General features: G+C 46.3%; 9 non-coding genes across 9 annotated transcripts; all 9 read left to right on the top strand.

The window, feature by feature from the left end:
• Window positions 1–197: 197 nt before the first annotated feature.
• On the top strand, window positions 198–270 carry TRNAN-GUU (transfer RNA asparagine (anticodon GUU)). The gene has a single exon. It is a non-coding gene; the product is annotated as a tRNA-Asn (tRNA).
• A 366-nt stretch (window positions 271–636) lies between these two features.
• Window positions 637–709, top strand: TRNAN-GUU (transfer RNA asparagine (anticodon GUU)). Its single transcript has one exon. It is a non-coding gene; the product is annotated as a tRNA-Asn (tRNA).
• Window positions 710–3859: 3150 nt separating this feature from the next.
• On the top strand, window positions 3860–3932 carry TRNAN-GUU (transfer RNA asparagine (anticodon GUU)). The gene has a single exon. It is a non-coding gene; the product is annotated as a tRNA-Asn (tRNA).
• A 366-nt stretch (window positions 3933–4298) lies between these two features.
• TRNAN-GUU (transfer RNA asparagine (anticodon GUU)) lies at window positions 4299–4371 on the top strand. The gene has a single exon. It is a non-coding gene; the product is annotated as a tRNA-Asn (tRNA).
• Window positions 4372–7088: 2717 nt separating this feature from the next.
• On the top strand, window positions 7089–7161 carry TRNAN-GUU (transfer RNA asparagine (anticodon GUU)). Its single transcript has one exon. It is a non-coding gene; the product is annotated as a tRNA-Asn (tRNA).
• Window positions 7162–12005: 4844 nt separating this feature from the next.
• TRNAN-GUU (transfer RNA asparagine (anticodon GUU)) lies at window positions 12006–12078 on the top strand. Its single transcript has one exon. It is a non-coding gene; the product is annotated as a tRNA-Asn (tRNA).
• A 366-nt stretch (window positions 12079–12444) lies between these two features.
• Window positions 12445–12517, top strand: TRNAN-GUU (transfer RNA asparagine (anticodon GUU)). The gene has a single exon. It is a non-coding gene; the product is annotated as a tRNA-Asn (tRNA).
• A 2419-nt stretch (window positions 12518–14936) lies between these two features.
• Window positions 14937–15009, top strand: TRNAN-GUU (transfer RNA asparagine (anticodon GUU)). The gene has a single exon. It is a non-coding gene; the product is annotated as a tRNA-Asn (tRNA).
• Window positions 15010–16551: 1542 nt separating this feature from the next.
• On the top strand, window positions 16552–16624 carry TRNAN-GUU (transfer RNA asparagine (anticodon GUU)). Its single transcript has one exon. It is a non-coding gene; the product is annotated as a tRNA-Asn (tRNA).
• The last annotated feature ends 2741 nt before the right edge of the window (window positions 16625–19365 follow it).

Genomic DNA, 19365 nt, shown 5'->3' with positions numbered 1-19365 from the left:
GTAAAAAGTCAAAGTTTTTCCACAATACCTGACGATTATTTAATCTTTGGGCTTCCGTGGCGCAATGGTTAGCGCGTTCGGCTGTTAACCGAAAGGTTGGTGGTTCGAGCCCATCCGTGAGCGGTGTTGTGAGGTCTCAGATGTGACGTAAAAAGTCGAAGTTTTTCCACAATACCTGACGAACATTTAATTTTTGGGCTTCCGTGGCGCAATGGTTAGCGCGTTCGGCTGTTAACCGAAAGGTTGGTGGTTCGAGCCCACCCGGGAGCGGTGTTGTGAAATCTCACATGTAACGTAAAAATCCAAAGTTTTTCCACAATACCTGACGAACATTTAATCGTTGGGCTTCCGTTGCGCAATGGTTAACGCCGTCGGCTGTTAACCGAAAGGTTGGTGGTTCGAGCCCATCCGGGAGCGGTGTTGTGAGGTCTTAGATGTAACGTAAAATTCAGAGTTTTTTAAAAATAACGGACGAACATTTAATTTTTGGGCTTCCGTGGCGCAATGTTTCGAGCGTTCAGCTGTTATTCAAAAGGTTTGTGGTTCGAGCCTATCCGGGAGCGGTAATGTGAGGTCTTAGATGTAACGTAAAATTCAGAGTTTTTTAAAAATTCCTGACGAACATTTAATCTTTGGGCTTCCGTGGCGCAATGGTTAGCGCGTTCGGCTGTTAACCGAAAGGTTGGTGGTTCGAGCCCACCCGGGAGCGGTGTTGTGAGCTCTCACATGTAACGTAAAAAGCCAAAGTGTTTCCACAATAGCCGACGACCATTTAATTTTTGGGCTTCCGTGGCGCAATAGTTAGCGCGTTCGGCTGTTAACTGAAAGGTTGGTGGTTCGAGCCCATCCGGGAGCTGTGTTGTGAGGTCTTAGATGTAACGTAAAATTCAGAGTTTTTTAAAAATAACTGACGAACATTTAATCTTTGGGCTTCCGTGGCGCAATGGTTAGAGCGTTCAGCTGTTATTCAAAAGGTTTGTAGTTCGAGCCCATCCGGGAGCGGTGTTGTGAAGTCTCAGATGTGACGTAAAAAGTCAAAGTTTTTCCACAATACCTGACGAACATTTAATCTTTGGGCTTCCGTTGCACAATGGTTAACGCCGTCGGCTGTTAACCGAAAGGTTGGTGGTTCGAGCCCATCCGGGAGCGGTGTTGTGAGGTCTTAGATGTAACGTAAAATTCAGAGTTTTTTAAAAATATCTGACGAACATTTAATTTTTGGGCTTCCGTGGCGCATGGTTAGCGCGTTCAGCTGTTATTCAAAAGGTTTGAGGTTCGAGCCCATCCAGGAGCGGTGTTTTAGTCTCAGATGTGACGTAAATAGTTAAAGTTTTTCCACAATACCTGACGAACATTTAATCTTTGGGCTTCCGTTGCACAATGGTTAACGCCGTCGGCTGTTAACCGAAAGGTTGGTGGTTCGAGCCCATCCGGGAGCGGTGTTGTGAGGTCTCAGATGTGACGTAAAAAGTCAAAGTTTTTCCACAATACCTGAAGAACATTTAATCTTTGGGCTTCCGTTGCGCAATGTTTAACGCCGTCGGCTGTTAACCGAAAGGTTGGTGGTTCGAGCCCATCCGGGAGCGGTGTTGTGAGGTCTTAGATGTAACGTAAAATTCAGAGTTTTTTAAAAATATCTGACGAACATTTAATTTTTGGGCTTCCGTGGCGCATGGTTAGCGCGTTCAGCTGTTATTCAAAAGGTTTGAGGTTCGAGCCCATCCGGGAGCGGTGTTTTGAAGTCTCAGATGTGACGTAAATAGTTAAAGTTTTTCCACAATACCTGACGAACATTTAATCTTTGGGCTTCCGTTGCACAATGGTTAACGCCGTCGGCTGTTAACCGAAAGGTTGGTGGTTCGAGCCCATCCGGGAGCGGTGTTGTGAGGTCTCAGATGTGACGTAAAAAGTCAAAGTTTTTCCACAATACCTGACGAACATTTAATCTTTGGGCTTCCGTGGCGCAATGGTTAGCGCGTTCGGCTGTTAACCGAAAGGTTGGTGGTTCGAGCCCATCCGAGAGCGGTGTTGTGAGGTCTCAGATGTGACGTAAAAAGTCAAAGTTTTTCCACAATACCTGACGAACATTTAATCTTTGGGCTTCCGTGGCGCAATGGTTAGCGCGTTCGGCTGTTAACCGAAAGGTTGGCGGTTCGAGCCCATCCGGGAGCGGTGTTTTGAAGTCTCGGATGTGACGTACAAATTCAGAGTTTTTCCACAATACCTGACGACCATTTCATTTCGGAGCTTCCTTGGCTCGAAGGTTAGCGCGTTCGGATGTTAACCAAAAGGTTGGTGGTTCGAGCCCACCCGGCTGCCGTGTTGTGAAGTCTCAAATGTAACGTAAAATTCAGAGTTTTTTAAAAATATCTGACGAACATTTAATTTTTGGGCTTCCGTGGCGCATGGTTAGCGCGTTCAGCTGTTATTCAAAAGGTTTGAGGTTCGAGCCCATCCAGGAGCGGTGTTTTGAAGTCTCAGATGTGACGTAAATAGTTAAAGTTTTTCCACAATACCTGACGAACATTTAATCTTTGGGCTTCCGTTGCACAATGGTTAACGCCGTCGGCTGTTAACCGAAAGGTTGGTGGTTCGAGCCCATCCGGGAGCGGTGTTGTGAGGTCTCAGATGTGACGTAAAAAGTCAAAGTTTTTCCACAATACCTGAAGAACATTTAATCTTTGGGCTTCCGTTGCGCAATGTTTAACGCCGTCGGCTGTTAACCGAAAGGTTGGTGGTTCGAGCCCATCCGGGAGCGGTGTTGTGAGGTCTTAGATGTAACGTAAAATTCAGAGTTTTTTAAAAATATCTGACGAACATTTAATTTTTGGGCTTCCGTGGCGCATGGTTAGCGCGTTCAGCTGTTATTCAAAAGGTTTGAGGTTCGAGCCCATCCAGGAGCGGTGTTTTGAAGTCTCAGATGTGACGTAAATAGTTAAAGTTTTTCCACAATACCTGACGAACATTTAATCTTTGGGCTTCCGTTGCACAATGGTTAACGCCGTCGGCTGTTAACCGAAAGGTTGGTGGTTCGAGCCCATCCGGGAGCGGTGTTGTGAGGTCTCAGATGTGACGTAAAAAGTCAAAGTTTTTCCACAATACCTGACGAACATTTAATCTTTGGGCTTCCGTGGCGCAATGGTTAGCGCGTTCGGCTGTTAACCGAAAGGTTGGTGGTTCGAGCCCATCCGAGAGCGGTGTTGTGAGGTCTCAGATGTGACGTAAAAAGTCAAAGTTTTTCCACAATACCTGACGAACATTTAATCTTTGGGCTTCCGTGGCGCAATGGTTAGCGCGTTCGGCTGTTAACCGAAAGGTTGGCGGTTCGAGCCCATCCGGGAGCGGTGTTTTGAAGTCTCGGATGTGACGTACAAATTCAGAGTTTTTCCACAATACCTGACGACCATTTCATTTCGGAGCTTCCTTGGCTCGAAGGTTAGCGCGTTCGGATGTTAACCAAAAGGTTGGTGGTTCGAGCCCACCCGGCTGCCGTGTTGTGAAGTCTCAAATGTAACGTAAAAAGCCAAAGTTTTTCCACAATACCTGACGACCGTTTAATTTTTGAGCTTCCGTGGCGCAATGGTTAGCGCGTTCGGCTGTTAACTGAAAGGTTGGTTGTTCGAGACCATCCGGGAGCGGTGTTGTGAGGTCTCAGATGTGACGTAAAAAGTCAAAGTTTTTCCACAATACCTGACGATTATTTAATCTTTGGGCTTCCGTGGCGCAATGGTTAGCGCGTTCGGCTGTTAACCGAAAGGTTGGTGGTTCGAGCCCATCCGTGAGCGGTGTTGTGAGGTCTCAGATGTGACGTAAAAAGTCGAAGTTTTTCCACAATACCTGACGAACATTTAATTTTTGGGCTTCCGTGGCGCAATGGTTAGCGCGTTCGGCTGTTAACCGAAAGGTTGGTGGTTCGAGCCCACCCGGGAGCGGTGTTGTGAAATCTCACATGTAACGTAAAAATCCAAAGTTTTTCCACAATACCTGACGAACATTTAATCGTTGGGCTTCCGTTGCGCAATGGTTAACGCCGTCGGCTGTTAACCGAAAGGTTGGTGGTTCGAGCCCATCCGGGAGCGGTGTTGTGAGGTCTTAGATGTAACGTAAAATTCAGAGTTTTTTAAAAATAACGGACGAACATTTAATTTTTGGGCTTCCGTGGCGCAATGTTTCGAGCGTTCAGCTGTTATTCAAAAGGTTTGTGGTTCGAGCCTATCCGGGAGCGGTAATGTGAGGTCTTAGATGTAACGTAAAATTCAGAGTTTTTTAAAAATTCCTGACGAACATTTAATCTTTGGGCTTCCGTGGCGCAATGGTTAGCGCGTTCGGCTGTTAACCGAAAGGTTGGTGGTTCGAGCCCACCCGGGAGCGGTGTTGTGAGCTCTCACATGTAACGTAAAAAGCCAAAGTGTTTCCACAATAGCCGACGACCATTTAATTTTTGGGCTTCCGTGGCGCAATAGTTAGCGCGTTCGGCTGTTAACTGAAAGGTTGGTGGTTCGAGCCCATCCGGGAGCTGTGTTGTGAGGTCTTAGATGTAACGTAAAATTCAGAGTTTTTTAAAAATAACTGACGAACATTTAATCTTTGGGCTTCCGTGGCGCAATGGTTAGAGCGTTCAGCTGTTATTCAAAAGGTTTGTAGTTCGAGCCCATCCGGGAGCGGTGTTGTGAAGTCTCAGATGTGACGTAAAAAGTCAAAGTTTTTCCACAATACCTGACGAACATTTAATCTTTGGGCTTCCGTTGCACAATGGTTAACGCCGTCGGCTGTTAACCGAAAGGTTGGTGGTTCGAGCCCATCCGGGAGCGGTGTTGTGAGGTCTTAGATGTAACGTAAAATTCAGAGTTTTTTTAAAAATAACTGACGAACATTTAATTTTTGGTCTTCCGTGGCGCATTGGTTAGAGCGTTCAGATGTTATTCAAAAGGTTTGTGGTTCGAGCCCGCCCGGGAGCGGTGTTGTGAAGTCTAAGATATGACGTAAAAAGTCAAAGTTTTTCCACAATACCTGACGAACATTTAATCTTTGGGCTTCCGTGGCGCAATGGTTAGCGCGTTCGGCTGTTAACCGAAAGGTTGGTGGTTCGAGCCCATCCGTGAGCGGTGTTGTGAGGTCTCAGATGTGACGTAAAAAGTCGAAGTTTTTCCACAATACCTGACGACCCTTTAATTTTTGGGCTTCGGTGGCGCAATGGTTAGCGCGTTCGGCTGTTAACCGAAAGGTTGGTGGTTCGAGCCCACCCGGGAGCGGTGTTGTGAGCTCTCACATGTAACGTAAAAAGCCAAAGTGTTTCCACAATAGCCGACGACCATTTAATTTTTGGGCTTCCGTGGGGCAATGGTTAGCGCGTTCGGCTGTTAACTGAAAGGTTGGTGGTTCGAGCCCATCCGGGAGCTGTGTTGTGAGGTCTTAGATGTAACGTAAAATTCAGAGTTTTTTAAAAATAACTGACGAACATTTAATCTTTGGGCTTCCGTGGCGCAATGGTTAGAGCGTTCAGCTGTTATTCAAAAGGTTTGTAGTTCGAGCCCATCCGGGAGCGGTGTTGTGAAGTCTCAGATGTGACGTAAAAAGTCAAACTTTTTCCACAATACCTGACGAACATTTAATCTTTGGGCTTCCGTTGCACAATGGTTAACGCCGTCGGCTGTTAACCGAAAGATTGGTGGTTCGAGCCCATCCGGGAGCGGTGTTGTGAGGTCTTAGATGTAACGTAAAATTCAGAGTTTTTTTAAAAATAACTGACGAACATTTAATTTTTGGTCTTCCGTGGCGCATTGGTTAGAGCGTTCAGCTGTTATTCAAAAGGTTTGTAGTTCGAGCCCATCCGGGAGCGGTGTTGTGAAGTCTCAGATGTGACGTAAAAAGTCAAAGTTTTTCCACAATACCTGACGAACATTTAATCTTTGGGCTTCCGTTGCACAATGGTTAACGCCGTCGGCTGTTAACCGAAAGGTTGGTGGTTCGAGCCCATCCGGGAGCGGTGTTGTGAGGTCTTAGATGTAACGTAAAATTCAGAGTTTTTTTAAAAATAACTGACGAACATTTAATTTTTGGTCTTCCGTGGCGCATTGGTTAGAGCGTTCAGATGTTATTCAAAAGGTTTGTGGTTCGAGCCCGCCCGGGAGCGGTGTTGTGAAGTCTAAGATATGACGTAAAAAGTCAAAGTTTTTCCACAATACCTGACGAACATTTAATCTTTGGGCTTCCGTGGCGCAATGGTTAGCGCGTTCGGCTGTTAACCGAAAGGTTGGTGGTTCGAGCCCATCCGTGAGCGGTGTTGTGAGGTCTCAGATGTGACGTAAAAAGTCGAAGTTTTTCCACAATACCTGACGACCCTTTAATTTTTGGGCTTCGGTGGCGCAATGGTTAGCGCGTTCGGCTGTTAACCGAAAGGTTGGTGGTTCGAGCCCACCCGGGAGCGGTGTTGTGAGCTCTCACATGTAACGTAAAAAGCCAAAGTGTTTCCACAATAGCCGACGACCATTTAATTTTTGGGCTTCCGTGGGGCAATGGTTAGCGCGTTCGGCTGTTAACTGAAAGGTTGGTGGTTCGAGCCCATCCGGGAGCTGTGTTGTGAGGTCTTAGATGTAACGTAAAATTCAGAGTTTTTTAAAAATAACTGACGAACATTTAATCTTTGGGCTTCCGTGGCGCAATGGTTAGAGCGTTCAGCTGTTATTCAAAAGGTTTGTAGTTCGAGCCCATCCGGGAGCGGTGTTGTGAAGTCTCAGATGTGACGTAAAAAGTCAAACTTTTTCCACAATACCTGACGAACATTTAATCTTTGGGCTTCCGTTGCACAATGGTTAACGCCGTCGGCTGTTAACCGAAAGATTGGTGGTTCGAGCCCATCCGGGAGCGGTGTTGTGAGGTCTTAGATGTAACGTAAAATTCAGAGTTTTTTTAAAAATAACTGACGAACATTTAATTTTTGGTCTTCCGTGGCGCATTGGTTAGAGCGTTCAGATGTTATTCAAAAGGTTTGTGGTTCGAGCCCACCCGGGAGCGGTGTTGTGAAGTCTAAGATATGACGTAAAAAGTCAAAGTTTTTCCACAATACCTGACGAACATTTAATCTTTGGGCTTCCGTGGCGCAATGGTTAGCGCGTTCGGCTGTTAACCGAAAGGTTGGTGGTTCGAGCCCACCCGGGAGCGGTGTTGTGAGATCTCACATGTAACGTAAAAATCCAAAGTTTTTCCACAATACCTGACGAACATTTAATCTTTGGGCTTCCGTTGCGCAATGGTTAACGCCGTCGGCTGTTAACCGAAAGGTTGGTGGTTCGAGCCCATCCGGGAGCGGTGTTGTTAGGTCTTAGATGTAACGTAAAATTCAGAGTTTTTTAAAAAATACCTGACGAACATTTAATCTTTGGGCTTCTGTGGCGCAATGGTTAGTGCGTTCGGCCGTTAACCGAAAGGTTGGTGGTTCGAGCCCATCCGGGAGCGGTGATGTGAGGTCTCAGATGTAACGTAAAAAGCCAAAGTTTTTCCACAATACAACGACACTTTAATTTTTGGGCTTCGGTGGCGCAATGGTTAGCGCGTTCGGCTGTTAACCGAAAGGTTGGTGGTTCGAGCCCACCCGGGAGCGGTGTTATGAGGTGTCAGATGTAACGCAAAATATAAAAGTATTTCCACAATACCTGACGACCATTTAATTTTTGGGCTTCGGTGGCGCAATGGTTAGCGCGTTCGGCTGTTAACCGAAAGGTTGGTGGTTCGAGCCCAGCCGGGAGCGGTGTTGTGAGGTCTCAGATGTGACGTAAAAAGTCAAAGTTTTTCCACAATACCTGACGACCATTTAATTTTTAGGCTTCCGTGGCGTAATGGCTTGCTCGTTCGGCTGTAATCCGAAAGGTTGGTGGTTCGAGCCCATCCGGGAACGGTGTAGTGAGGTCTCAGATGTAACGTAAAATGCCAAAGTTTTTCCAAAATACCTGACGACCATTTAATTTTTGGGCTTCGTTGGCGCAATGGTTAGCGCGTTCAGCTGTTAGCCGTAAGGTTGGTGGTTCGAGCCCACCCGGGAGCGGTGTTGTGAGGTGTCAGATGTAACTTAAGAAGTCAAAGTTTTTCCACAATACCTGACGGCCATTTAATTTTTAGGCTTCTGTGGCGCGATGGTTAGGTTAGGGCGTTCGGCTGTTAACCGAAAGGTTGGTGGTTAGATCCCACGCCGGAGAGTTAGTGTGAAATGTTTTAAGTAACATAAAAAGTCAAAGTTTTTCCGCCATACTTGACAACATTTTAAATTATAAGCTTCCGTGGCGTAATGCTTAGTGCGTTCGGCCGTTAACCGATAGGTTGTTGGTTCGAGCCCATCCGGGAGCGGTGTTGTGAGGTCTCAGACGTGACGTTAAAATCAAAGTTTTTCCACAATACCTGAAGACCATTTAATTTTTGGGCTTCCGTTGCGCAATGGTTAGCGCGTTCGGCTGTTAACCGGAAGGTTGGTGGTTCGAGCCCATCCGGGAGCGGTGTAGTAAGGTGTCAGATGTAACGTAAAAAGTCAGAGTTTTTCTAGAATACCTGACATCAAATTAATTTCCTAGCTTCCGTGGCGTAATGGCTTGCGCGTTCGGCTGTTAACCGAAAGGTTGGTGGTTCAAGCCCACCCGGGAACGGTTGTGTAATGTTTTATAAGTAACGTAAAAAGCCAAAGTTTTTCCACAATACCTGACGACCATTGAATTTTTGGGCTACGGTGGCGCAATGGTTAGCGCGTTCGGCTGTTAACCGAAAGGTTGGTGGTTCGAGCCCACCCGGGAGCGGTGTTGTGAGGTCTCAGATGTAACGAAAAAAGTCAGAGTTTTTCTAGAATACCTGACATAAAATTAATTTCCTAGCTTCCGTGGCGTAATGGCTTGCGCGTTCGGCTGTTAACCGAAAAGTTGGTGGTTCAAGCCCACCCGGGAACGGTTGTGTAATGTTTTATAAGTAACGTAAAAAGTCAAAGTTTTTCCACAATACCTGACGGCCATTTAATTTTTAGGCTTCCGTGGCGCGATGGTTAGTGTTGGAACTCCTCCAATAATGGAAAAAATAACCTACTAATATGTTATCGTTTTTTAACTTGTCACATGTTTTTTAAGTTGTACATATATACCAAAGTTTAACAATGAAAAAGGGCATTCGGTCCGATGGCGGTCTTATCTTAATAAAGTTGTTTTGTTGTTACCTCTTGCGTTCTCTCTCTCTCTCCATGAGCCGTTACAACAGTTAGGTTAGTGCGTTCGGCTGTTAACCGAAAGGTTGGTGGTTAGAGCCCACGCTGAAGCGTTAGTGTGAAGTGTTATAAGTAACATAAAAAGTCAAAGTTTTTCCACCATACTTGACAACATTTTAAATTCTAAGCTTCCGTGGCGCAATGCTTAGTGCGTTCGGCCGTTAACCGAAAGGTTGGTGGTTCGAGCCCATCCGGGAGCAGTGTTATGAGGTGTCAGATGTAACGCAAAATATAAAAGTATTTCCACAATACCTGACGACCATTGAATTTTTGGGCTTCGGTGGTGCAATGGTTAGCGTGTTCGGCTGTTAACCGAAAGGTTGGTGGTTCGAGCCCACCCGGGAGCGGTGTTATGAGGTGTCAGATGTAACGCAAAATATAAAAGTATTTCCACAATACCTGACGACCATTTAATTTTTAGGCTTCCGTGGCGTAATGGCTGGCTCGTTCGGCTGTAATCCGAAAGGTTGGTGGTTCGAGCCCATCCGGGAACGGTGTAGTGAGGTCTCAGATGTAACTTAAGAAGTCATAGTTTTTCCACAATACCTGACGACCATTTAATTTTTGGGCTTCGGTGGAGCAATGGTTAGCGCGTTCGGCTGTTAACCGAAAGGTTGGTGGTTCGAGCCCACCCGGGAGCGGTGTTATGATGTGTCAGATGTAACGCAAAATATAAAAGTATTTCTACAATACCTGACGACCATTTAATTTTTGGGCTTCGCTGGCGCAATGGTTAGCGTGTTCGGCTGTTAACCGAAAGGTTGGTGGTTCGAGCCCACCCGGGAGCGGTGTTATGAGGTCTCAGATGTAACGTAAAAAGCCAAAGTTTTTCCACAATACCTGACGACCATTTAATTTTTGGGCTTCGGTGGCGCAATGGTTAGCGCGTTCGGCTGTTAACCGAAAGGTGAGTGGTTCGAGCCCACCCGGGAGCGGTGTTATGAGGTGTCAATGTAACGTAAAATATAAAAGTATTTCCACAATACCTGACGACCATTTAATTTTTAGGCTTCCGTGGCGTAATGGCTGGCTCGTTCGGCTGTTAACCGAAAGGTTGGTGGTTCGAGCCCATCCGGGAACGGTGTAGTGAGGTCTCAGATGTAACTTAAGAAGTCATAGTTTTTCCACAATACCTGACGACCATTTAATTTTTGGGCTTCGGTGGAGCAATGGTTAGCGCGTTCGGCTGTTAACCGAAAGGTTGGTGGTTCGAGCCCACCCGGGAGCGGTGTTATGATGTGTCAGATGTAACGCAAAATATAAAAGTATTTCTACAATACCTGACGACCATTTAATTTTTGGGCTTCGGTGGCGCAATGGTTAGCGTGTTCGGCTGTTAACCGAAAGGTTGGTGGTTCGAGCCCACCCGGGAGCGGTGTTATGAGGTCTCAGATGTAACGTAAAAAGCCAAAGTTTTTCCACAATACCTGACGACCATTTAATTTTTGGGCTTCGGTGGCGCAATGGTTAGCGCGTTCGGCTGTTAACCGAAAGGTGAGTGGTTCGAGCCCACCCGGGAGCGGTGTTATGAGGTGTCAATGTAACGTAAAATATAAAAGTATTTCCACAATACCTGACGACCATTTAATTTTTAGGCTTCCGTGGCGTAATGGCTGGCTCGTTCGGCTGTTAACCGAAAGGTTGGTGGTTCGAGCCCATCCGGGAGCGGTGTTGTAAGGTCTCAGATGTAACGTAAAAAGCCAAAGTTTTTCCACAATACCTGACGACCATTTAATTTTTGGCCTTCGCTGGCGCAATGGTTAGCGCGTTCGGCTGTTAACCGAAAGGTTGGTGGTTCGAGCCCTTCCGGGAGCGGTGTAGTGAGGTCTCAGATGTAACGTAAAAAGCCAAAGTTTTTCCACAATACCTGACGACCATTTAATTTTTGGGCTTCGGTGGCGCAATGGTTAGCGCGTTCGGCTGTTAACCGAAAGGTGAGTGGTTCGAGCCCACCCGGGAGCGGTGTTATGAGGTGTCAATGTAACGTAAAATATAAAAGTATTTCCACAATACCTGACGACCATTTAATTTTTAGGCTTCCGTGGCGTAATGGCTGGCTCGTTCGGCTGTAATCCGAAAGGTTGGTTGTTCGAGCCTATCCGGGAGCGGTGTAGTGAGGTCTCAGATGTAACGTAAAAAGCCAAAGTTTTTCCACAATACCTGACGACCATTTAATTTTTGGGCTTCGGTGGAGCAATGGTTAGCGCGTTCGGCTGTTAACCGAAAGGTTGGTGGTTCGAGCCCACCCGGGAGCGGTGTTTTGAAGTCTTGGATGTGACGTACAAATTCAGAGTTTTTCCACAATACCTGACGACCATTTCATTTCGGAGCTTCCTTGGCTCGAAGGTTAGCGCGTTCGGATGTTAACCAAAAGGTTGGTGGTTCGAGCCCACCCGGCTGCCGTGTTGTGAAGTCTCAAATGTAACGTAAAAAGCCAAAGTTTTTCCACAATACCTGACGACCGTTTAATTTTTGAGCTTCCGTGGCGCAATGGTTAGCGCGTTCGGCTGTTAACTGAAAGGTTGGTTGTTCGAGACCATCCGGGAGCGGTGTTGTGAGGTCTCAGATGTGACGTAAAAAGTCAAAGTTTTTCCACAATACCTGACGATTATTTAATCTTTGGGCTTCCGTGGCGCAATGGTTAGCGCGTTCGGCTGTTAACCGAAAGGTTGGTGGTTCGAGCCCATCCGTGAGCGGTGTTGTGAGGTCTCAGATGTGACGTAAAAAGTCGAAGTTTTTCCACAATACCTGACGAACATTTAATTTTTGGGCTTCCGTGGCGCAATGGTTAGCGCGTTCGGCTGTTAACCGAAAGGTTGGTGGTTCGAGCCCACCCGGGAGCGGTGTTGTGAAATCTCACATGTAACGTAAAAATCCAAAGTTTTTCCACAATACCTGACGAACATTTAATCGTTGGGCTTCCGTTGCGCAATGGTTAACGCCGTCGGCTGTTAACCGAAAGGTTGGTGGTTCGAGCCCATCCGGGAGCGGTGTTGTGAGGTCTTAGATGTAACGTAAAATTCAGAGTTTTTTAAAAATAACGGACGAACATTTAATTTTTGGGCTTCCGTGGCGCAATGTTTCGAGCGTTCAGCTGTTATTCAAAAGGTTTGTGGTTCGAGCCTATCCGGGAGCGGTAATGTGAGGTCTTAGATGTAACGTAAAATTCAGAGTTTTTTAAAAATTCCTGACGAACATTTAATCTTTGGGCTTCCGTGGCGCAATGGTTAGCGCGTTCGGCTGTTAACCGAAAGGTTGGTGGTTCGAGCCCACCCGGGAGCGGTGTTGTGAGCTCTCACATGTAACGTAAAAAGCCAAAGTGTTTCCACAATAGCCGACGACCATTTAATTTTTGGGCTTCCGTGGCGCAATAGTTAGCGCGTTCGGCTGTTAACTGAAAGGTTGGTGGTTCGAGCCCATCCGGGAGCTGTGTTGTGAGGTCTTAGATGTAACGTAAAATTCAGAGTTTTTTAAAAATAACTGACGAACATTTAATCTTTGGGCTTCCGTGGCGCAATGGTTAGAGCGTTCAGCTGTTATTCAAAAGGTTTGTAGTTCGAGCCCATCCGGGAGCGGTGTTGTGAAGTCTCAGATGTGACGTAAAAAGTCAAAGTTTTTCCACAATACCTGACGAACATTTAATCTTTGGGCTTCCGTTGCACAATGGTTAACGCCGTCGGCTGTTAACCGAAAGGTTGGTGGTTCGAGCCCATCCGGGAGCGGTGTTGTGAGGTCTTAGATGTAACGTAAAATTCAGAGTTTTTTAAAAATATCTGACGAACATTTAATTTTTGGGCTTCCGTGGCGCATGGTTAGCGCGTTCAGCTGTTATTCAAAAGGTTTGAGGTTCGAGCCCATCCAGGAGCGGTGTTTTGAAGTCTCAGATGTGACGTAAATAGTTAAAGTTTTTCCACAATACCTGACGAACATTTAATCTTTGGGCTTCCGTTGCACAATGGTTAACGCCGTCGGCTGTTAACCGAAAGGTTGGTGGTTCGAGCCCATCCGGGAGCGGTGTTGTGAGGTCTCAGATGTGACGTAAAAAGTCAAAGTTTTTCCACAATACCTGAAGAACATTTAATCTTTGGGCTTCCGTTGCGCAATGTTTAACGCCGTCGGCTGTTAACCGAAAGGTTGGTGGTTCGAGCCCATCCGGGAGCGGTGTTGTGAGGTCTTAGATGTAACGTAAAATTCAGAGTTTTTTAAAAATATCTGACGAACATTTAATTTTTGGGCTTCCGTGGCGCATGGTTAGCGCGTTCAGCTGTTATTCAAAAGGTTTGAGGTTCGAGCCCATCCGGGAGCGGTGTTTTGAAGTCTCAGATGTGACGTAAATAGTTAAAGTTTTTCCACAATACCTGACGAACATTTAATCTTTGGGCTTCCGTTGCACAATGGTTAACGCCGTCGGCTGTTAACCGAAAGGTTGGTGGTTCGAGCCCATCCGGGAGCGGTGTTGTGAGGTCTCAGATGTGACGTAAAAAGTCAAAGTTTTTCCACAATACCTGACGAACATTTAATCTTTGGGCTTCCGTGGCGCAATGGTTAGCGCGTTCGGCTGTTAACCGAAAGGTTGGTGGTTCGAGCCCATCCGAGAGCGGTGTTGTGAGGTCTCAGATGTGACGTAAAAAGTCAAAGTTTTTCCACAATACCTGACGAACATTTAATCTTTGGGCTTCCGTGGCGCAATGGTTAGCGCGTTCGGCTGTTAACCGAAAGGTTGGCGGTTCGAGCCCATCCGGGAGCGGTGTTTTGAAGTCTCGGATGTGACGTACAAATTCAGAGTTTTTCCACAATACCTGACGACCATTTCATTTCGGAGCTTCCTTGGCTCGAAGGTTAGCGCGTTCGGATGTTAACCAAAAGGTTGGTGGTTCGAGCCCACCCGGCTGCCGTGTTGTGAAGTCTCAAATGTAACGTAAAAAGCCAAAAATTTTCCACAATACCTGACGACCGTTTAATTTTTGAGCTTCCGTGGCGCAATGGTTAGCGCGTTCGGCTGTTAACTGAAAGGTTGGTTGTTCGAGACCATCCGGGAGCGGTGTTGTGAGGTCTCAGATGTGACGTAAAAAGTCAAAGTTTTTCCACAATACCTGACGATTATTTAATCTTTGGGCTTCCGTGGCGCAATGGTTAGCGCGTTCGGCTGTTAACCGAAAGGTTGGTGGTTCGAGCCCATCCGTGAGCGGTGTTGTGAGGTCTCAGATGTGACGTAAAAAGTCGAAGTTTTTCCACAATACCTGACGAACATTTAATTTTTGGGCTTCCGTGGCGCAATGGTTAGCGCGTTCGGCTGTTAACCGAAAGGTTGGTGGTTCGAGCTCACCCGGGAGCGGTGTTGTGAAATCTCACATGTAACGTAAAAATCCAAAGTTTTTCCACAATACCTGACGAACATTTAATCGTTGGGCTTCCGTTGCGCAATGGTTAACGCCGTCGGCTGTTAACCGAAAGGTTGGTGGTTCGAGCCCATCCGGGAGCGGTGTTGTGAGGTCTTAGATGTAACGTAAAATTCAGAGTTTTTTAAAAATAACGGACGAACATTTAATTTTTGGGCTTCCGTGGCGCAATGTTTCGAGCGTTCAGCTGTTATTCAAAAGGTTTGTGGTTCGAGCCTATCCGGGAGCGGTAATGTGAGGTCTTAGATGTAACGTAAAATTCAGAGTTTTTTAAAAATTCCTGACGAACATTTAATCTTTGGGCTTCCGTGGCGCAATGGTTAGCGCGTTCGGCTGTTAACCGAAAGGTTGGTGGTTCGAGCCCACCCGGGAGCGGTGTTGTGAGCTCTCACATGTAACGTAAAAAGCCAAAGTGTTTCCACAATAGCCGACGACCATTTAATTTTTGGGCTTCCGTGGCGCAATAGTTAGCGCGTTCGGCTGTTAACTGAAAGGTTGGTGGTTCGAGCCCATCCGGGAGCTGTGTTGTGAGGTCTTAGATGTAACGTAAAATTCAGAGTTTTTTAAAAATAACTGACGAACATTTAATCTTTGGGCTTCCGTGGCGCAATGGTTAGAGCGTTCAGCTGTTATTCAAAAGGTTTGTAGTTCGAGCCCATCCGGGAGCGGTGTTGTGAAGTCTCAGATGTGACGTAAAAAGTCAAAGTTTTTCCACAATACCTGACGAACATTTAATCTTTGGGCTTCCGTTGCACAATGGTTAACGCCGTCGGCTGTTAACCGAAAGGTTGGTGGTTCGAGCCCATCCGGGAGCGGTGTTGTGAGGTCTTAGATGTAACGTAAAATTCAGAGTTTTTTTAAAAATAACTGACGAACATTTAATTTTTGGTCTTCCGTGGCGCATTGGTTAGAGCGTTCAGATGTTATTCAAAAGGTTTGTGGTTCGAGCCCGCCCGGGAGCGGTGTTGTGAAGTCTAAGATATGACGTAAAAAGTCAAAGTTTTTCCACAATACCTGACGAACATTTAATCTTTGGGCTTCCGTGGCGCAATGGTTAGCGCGTTCGGCTGTTAACCGAAAGGTTGGTGGTTCGAGCCCATCCGTGAGCGGTGTTGTGAGGTCTCAGATGTGACGTAAAAAGTCGAAGTTTTTCCACAATACCTGACGACCCTTTAATTTTTGGGCTTCGGTGGCGCAATGGTTAGCGCGTTCGGCTGTTAACCGAAAGGTTGGTGGTTCGAGCCCACCCGGGAGCGGTGTTGTGAGCTCTCACATGTAACGTAAAAAGCCAAAGTGTTTCCACAATAGCCGACGACCATTTAATTTTTGGGCTTCCGTGGGGCAATGGTTAGCGCGTTCGGCTGTTAACTGAAAGGTTGGTGGTTCGAGCCCATCCGGGAGCTGTGTTGTGAGGTCTTAGATGTAACGTAAAATTCAGAGTTTTTTAAAAATAACTGACGAACATTTAATCTTTGGGCTTCCGTGGCGCAATGGTTAGAGCGTTCAGCTGTTATTCAAAAGGTTTGTAGTTCGAGCCCATCCGGGAGCGGTGTTGTGAAGTCTCAGATGTGACGTAAAAAGTCAAACTTTTTCCACAATACCTGACGAACATTTAATCTTTGGGCTTCCGTTGCACAATGGTTAACGCCGTCGGCTGTTAACCGAAAGATTGGTGGTTCGAGCCCATCCGGGAGCGGTGTTGTGAGGTCTTAGATGTAACGTAAAATTCAGAGTTTTTTTAAAAATAACTGACGAACATTTAATTTTTGGTCTTCCGTGGCGCATTGGTTAGAGCGTTCAGATGTTATTCAAAAGGTTTGTGGTTCGAGCCCACCCGGGAGCGGTGTTGTGAAGTCTAAGATATGACGTAAAAAGTCAAAGTTTTTCCACAATACCTGACGAACATTTAATCTTTGGGCTTCCGTGGCGCAATGGTTAGCGCGTTCGGCTGTTAACCGAAAGGTTGGTGGTTCGAGCCCACCCGGGAGCGGTGTTGTGAGATCTCACATGTAACGTAAAAATCCAAAGTTTTTCCACAATACCTGACGAACATTTAATCTTTGGGCTTCCGTTGCGCAATGGTTAACGCCGTCGGCTGTTAACCGAAAGGTTGGTGGTTCGAGCCCATCCGGGAGCGGTGTTGTTAGGTCTTAGATGTAACGTAAAATTCAGAGTTTTTTAAAAAATACCTGACGAACATTTAATCTTTGGGCTTCTGTGGCGCAATGGTTAGTGCGTTCGGCCGTTAACCGAAAGGTTGGTGGTTCGAGCCCATCCGGGAGCGGTGATGTGAGGTCTCAGATGTAACGTAAAAAGCCAAAGTTTTTCCACAATACAACGACACTTTAATTTTTGGGCTTCGGTGGCGCAATGGTTAGCGCGTTCGGCTGTTAACCGAAAGGTTGGTGGTTCGAGCCCACCCGGGAGCGGTGTTATGAGGTGTCAGATGTAACGCAAAATATAAAAGTATTTCCACAATACCTGACGACCATTTAATTTTTGGGCTTCGGTGGCGCAATGGTTAGCGCGTTCGGCTGTTAACCGAAAGGTTGGTGGTTCGAGCCCAGCCGGGAGCGGTGTTGTGAGGTCTCAGATGTGACGTAAAAAGTCAAAGTTTTTCCACAATACCTGACGACCATTTAATTTTTAGGCTTCCGTGGCGTAATGGCTTGCTCGTTCGGCTGTAATCCGAAAGGTTGGTGGTTCGAGCCCATCCGGGAACGGTGTAGTGAGGTCTCAGATGTAACGTAAAATGCCAAAGTTTTTCCAAAATACCTGACGACCATTTAATTTTTGGGCTTCGTTGGCGCAATGGTTAGCGCGTTCAGCTGTTAGCCGTAAGGTTGGTGGTTCGAGCCCACCCGGGAGCGGTGTTGTGAGGTGTCAGATGAAACTTAAGAAGTCAAAGTTTTTCCACAATACCTGACGGCCATTTAATTTTTAGGCTTCTGTGGCGCGATGGTTAGGTTAGGGCGTTCGGCTGTTAACCGAAAGGTTGGTGGTTAGATCCCACGCCGGAGAGTTAGTGTGAAATGTTTTAAGTAACATAAAAAGTCAAAGTTTTTCCGCCATACTTGACAACATTTTAAATTATAAGCTTCCGTGGCGTAATGCTTAGTGCGTTCGGCCGTTAACCGATAGGTTGTTGGTTCGAGCCCATCCGGGAGCGGTGTTGTGAGGTCTCAGACGTGACGTTAAAATCAAAGTTTTTCCACAATACCTGAAGACCATTTAATTTTTGGGCTTCCGTTGCGCAATGGTTAGCGCGTTCGGCTGTTAACCGGAAGGTTGGTGGTTCGAGCCCATCCGGGAGCGGTGTAGTAAGGTGTCAGATGTAACGTAAAAAGTCAGAGTTTTTCTAGAATACCTGACATCAAATTAATTTCCTAGCTTCCGTGGCGTAATGGCTTGCGCGTTCGGCTGTTAACCGAAAGGTTGGTGGTTCAAGCCCACCCGGGAACGGTTGTGTAATGTTTTATAAGTAACGTAAAAAGCCAAAGTTTTTCCACAATACCTGACGACCATTGAATTTTTGGGCTACGGTGGCGCAATGGTTAGCGCGTTCGGCTGTTAACCGAAAGGTTGGTGGTTCGAGCCCACCCGGGAGCGGTGTTGTGAGGTCTCAGATGTAACGAAAAAAGTCAGAGTTTTTCTAGAATACCTGACATAAAATTAATTTCCTAGCTTCCGTGGCGTAATGGCTTGCGCGTTCGGCTGTTAACCGAAAAGTTGGTGGTTCAAGCCCACCCGGGAACGGTTGTGTAATGTTTTATAAGTAACGTAAAAAGTCAAAGTTTTTCCACAATACCTGACGGCCATTTAATTTTTAGGCTTCCGTGGCGCGATGGTTAGTGTTGGAACTCCTCCAATAATGGAAAAAATAACCTACTAATATGTTATCGTTTTTTAACTTGTCACATGTTTTTTAAGTTGTACATATATACCAAAGTTTAACAATGAAAAAGGGCATTCGGTCCGATGGCGGTCTTATCTTAATAAAGTTGTTTTGTTGTTACCTCTTGCGTTCTCTCTCTCTCTCCATGAGCCGTTACAACAGTTAGGTTAGTGCGTTCGGCTGTTAACCGAAAGGTTGGTGGTTAGAGCCCACGCTGAAGCGTTAGTGTGAAGTGTTATAAGTAACATAAAAAGTCAAAGTTTTTCCACCATACTTGACAACATTTTAAATTCTAAGCTTCCGTGGCGCAATGCTTAGTGCGTTCGGCCGTTAACCGAAAGGTTGGTGGTTCGAGCCCATCCGGGAGCAGTGTTATGAGGTGTCAGATGTAACGCAAAATATAAAAGTATTTCCACAATACCTGACGACCATTTAATTTTTGGGCTTCGGTGGTGCAATGGTTAGCGTGTTCGGCTGTTAACCGAAAGGTGAGTGGTTCGAGCCCACCCGGGAGCGGTGTTATGAGGTGTCAATGTAAAGTAAAATATAAAAGTATTTCCACAATACCTGACGACCATTTAATTTTTAGGCTTCCGTGGCGTAATGGCTGGCTCGTTCGGCTGTTAACCGAAAGGTTGGTGGTTCGAGCCCATCCGGGAACGGTGTAGTGAGGTCTCAGATGTAACTTAAGAAGTCATAGTTTTTCCACAATACCTGACGACCATTTAATTTTTGGGCTTCGGTGGAGCAATGGTTAGCGCGTTCGGCTGTTAACCGAAAGGTTGGTGGTTCGAGCCCACCCGGGAGCGGTGTTATGATGTGTCAGATGTAACGCA

The sequence above is a fragment of the Phalangium opilio genome, unplaced genomic scaffold (assembly GCF_054372755.1).
Source record: "Phalangium opilio isolate 3A_F unplaced genomic scaffold, DU_Popi_V2 ptg000352l_1, whole genome shotgun sequence".
NCBI classification, from domain to species: Eukaryota; Metazoa; Arthropoda; class Arachnida; order Opiliones; family Phalangiidae; genus Phalangium; species Phalangium opilio.
This window is presented reverse-complemented; position numbering and strand designations above follow the sequence as displayed.